The sequence below is a fragment of the Sorex fumeus genome, unplaced genomic scaffold (genome assembly GCF_029834395.1).
Source record: "Sorex fumeus unplaced genomic scaffold, SorFum_2.1 ptg000007l, whole genome shotgun sequence".
In the NCBI taxonomy this organism is placed as follows: Eukaryota; Metazoa; Chordata; class Mammalia; order Eulipotyphla; family Soricidae; genus Sorex; species Sorex fumeus.
Genome location: NW_026606064.1, coordinates 33,269,014 through 33,272,546, shown reverse-complemented (window position 1 = coordinate 33,272,546; position 3,533 = coordinate 33,269,014).

Sequence of the window (3,533 nt, the reverse complement as noted above, 5' to 3'; positions counted from 1 at the left end):
TCTGAATCCCATCAAATGTGGTGTGATAATTATGGAGAATGGGTAGGGAGTATTTTATGATGTGTCAAAGTGGCCTCATGTTTTACTCATGAGTGAAATATGTTTACTCACATGTGAGTCTTGGCCTGAGTACATGGGGAGTGGCCTTGTGAATGGCAGTGGTTGGGTTGTGGAGGTTTTTGGCTGCCAGAGCTATGTCTCTTTGGGCAAGGAGGGCTCTCACCTGCCTCCTCACACACTCTGGGCTGCCCCGTATGAAACAGCCTGGTGTGGAGCCCAGTGTCATAGTTACGGGGGCCTCATGTTATGCTCCCTTTCAGGAGAAGCAGTCATATGATCTGGATGGTGGCTGATGGTGAGATTATCTGGTGCCGGCAGGAGATGTCTTATGGGTATGAGCCCTGGGTCACTGGAGACTGGGGAAAGCAGGCAGAGGATCTCCGCTCCTGGTCCCATTAAGCCCAGTGTCCAAGGTCACAAAGTTCCGCATTACTTGGGTTTCGTAGGACTTCACTCATGCATGAGACACGGCCCGAGAGCATGGGAAGCAGCCCTGAGTGTGGTAGCAGTTGGGTTGTGGAGGTTTTTGGCTACTGGAGCTGGGTCCCTTGGAGTGGGAAGGGCTCTCACCTGCCCCCCTCTGGGGTGCCCTGGTGAAGACAGCCTGGCATGGGGTCAGTACATTCTGAGGCACTCACTTTTGGGAGTTTTAGTTTATAGTCCCTGAGTCTTGGATGCTGATGAGATTACATGGCACTGTGGGCAGTTTGTGGGTGTGACTGCCAAGCTACTGGAAAACTGGGAACCTGCATAGAGGAGGTCCAGTCCCGATCCAAGTGGGCCTGGAACTCTCAGTCATGGGTTCCCACCTACCTCTTTGCTACAGACCTTAACTGAGTCATTTGATCTCTTCTGAGATTTATGGGTCTCTGAAATAAGGCCAATAAATGATCTAATGTAGCTGAGCTGGAGGTTGTTTGTGGGTGTGTCTCCCACATACCTACCTTTTGGCGATTTAATTTCTTGGTAAATTTGGCCCCAAGTTTTTGGGGTCCGGCCAAAGGCACAGCAACAGTTTTGGGGTATCTGGAAGTCTGAAGGCACCATCAGGCTACTGATGCACTCACCCCACAGGTAGAGGTTGACCTGCTGGTGGCACCATACCTCTCAATTAATTTTTTTTAATTAAAAAAAAAGTAATGTGGAGTTTAAGTGCAATTCAACCAGCTTAATCAATGCTGAATAAATAGAAAAAAATCATACTATGTTAGATTTGAATATTGAACACTCCACTTACTACTTATATGGCTATGCACAAGTGATATAATCTCTCCCTATTTTGGTTACGAATCTATGTTAGTGGATGAATAAAAATATCCCTCACTGTTAGAACTGCTGTGATAGGGCTGGAGAGATAGTAGAATGGGTAGGGTGCTTGCCTTGCACATGGTTAACCCAGGTTTAATCCCCAGCACCCCATATGGCTTCCCAAATTCCCCCCAGGAGTGATCCCTGAGCAGAAAGTCAGGATAAACCCTGAGCACAGACAGATGACCCCTCCCTTAAAATACACCCCAAACAAAGAACTGCTTTGAGAACTATGTTAAAAAATAAGATACTGGAGTTCATGCAAAGTTCAATCAGCCTAATCAGTGGCTGAATAAATAGCAGTATACCTGCATTTAAAAAAATAAGATACATAAATAGCACACAGTAAGTTGTCAACTACATATGAACATGGAAATTATTAACTTTCTTTCTTCTCCTTTTGATCCTATCCTCCATTACTTAAATCGCTCTGTTCTTAGCAACCGAAAACTGTGATGTTGGCCAAAATAGATATTCATATTTCTAAAAGACAATTAGAGTTTTCATGGAAACCATGAGACACTTCAAGGAACAAAGTAGTTTCATTTGAAAGTTAAGATGTTTTCAAACTCTTGAATTCTATCTGTAGAACTTTAGCTGGGGATGGGGGTTGTGTGTAGTGTGAGAGAAAAAGGATAGAATGATTCCAATTAATTGTGGTAGAGTTATTGGTACTGGGTGGTGAGTGTCACATGAAAATAACAAATACTTAAATACTGTATTGTATTCAATATTGCCTCAAATGAATAAAAGAAAGATAATGATGCTCCTATTCAATTCACACCTTAAATTGCACATTAGAGCAAATCATTGACAATTTAATATACTACTTTTTGGGAAGGGTTCTCTTAAAATCAAGCTCAGGTATACAGAAACTATTCAGAAATGAGATATTCAGCACTGCTCTCTGGGGCTGACAAATTAAGTGTTCAGACTAGCAATTCAGTGCAGCTTGGGCCCATTGGCCCAGTGTCTAGTGCTCCAACCCTCTAAGTTCTCTCCCAGTCCCTAAAATCACCTTTTAAAAGACACAATTCTAAAATCCAATATAAAATTCAACTGGCTAAAATATCAATTCCAGTGTTAAATGGGAGATTTGTTTTTCATTTAATGAAAATAACAACAAAAACAAAATAGTTCATGAGACTTCATGCATCAAACAGAACCTACTTTAAACTTGGTGGCAGTTTAATTCAAGTTGTATGTTCAACTACAGACTCAGAAACAATTTAAAATATGCAGCGTATCATTATCCTTGTTTTCAGAAATGCCAAACAGAGGCAGAGATTAGAGTTTTCAAGCAACTAACCAAGCATTTCTCAGTCTGCTCCTGAAGAGTGATGAGCGTGCTGTATTTTAAAATTTCTCAGATACCATATTGTGTTAAAAAAGAAAAAGCTGATTGAAGTAAAAAAAATAAATAATTCATACAAATTCAGCTTAACAAACATTTGCAATATCTACAATATACTAGTTGCATAGGGGATATCGATATGATTGAAATAGAATGATTTTCCTAAAAGTACAATTTTGTCAAGGAGATAATCATAATAATAGCTAATGTATTTTTGAGTGTTTACTAGGTGACAAGAATTACAGTCAATTATATGCGTTGAATCAATTAATTCTTAATAACACCTTCTAATTAAGTACTGATCTAACTAATTCACATTAAGAACAAGGACAATTTGAGAGGGCAAGAGCCTTTTCTAAAGTTCCATGAAAGACATTGTAAAGTAAAGTAAAGTAAAGGCCCTCCCATTGATCATCGATTTGCTGGAGCGGGCCCAGTAACGTCTCCATTGGAGACTTTGTTGTTACTGTGTTTGGCATATCGAAATACGTCACGGGGAGCTTGCCAGGCTCTGCCGTGCGGGCGAGATACTCTCGGTAGCTTGCCAGGCTCTCTGAGAGGGGGGGAGGAATCGAACTCGGGTCGGCCATGTTGGCTGCATGCAAGGCAAATGCCCTACCTCTGTGCTATCGCTCCAGCCCCATTGGAAGAAGCTAATCATTTCCTTGCTTCCCTATAGGTGAAGGAGGCCTTCATGAATTTCCTTGGTTGAACTCTGATTTTCCCAAACAGAAAAGCCTGAATCTCATCAGGTGATGAGATGCCATACTTATTTGAGAGTTCCATCTTACAAACTCACACCCTCTTTGCC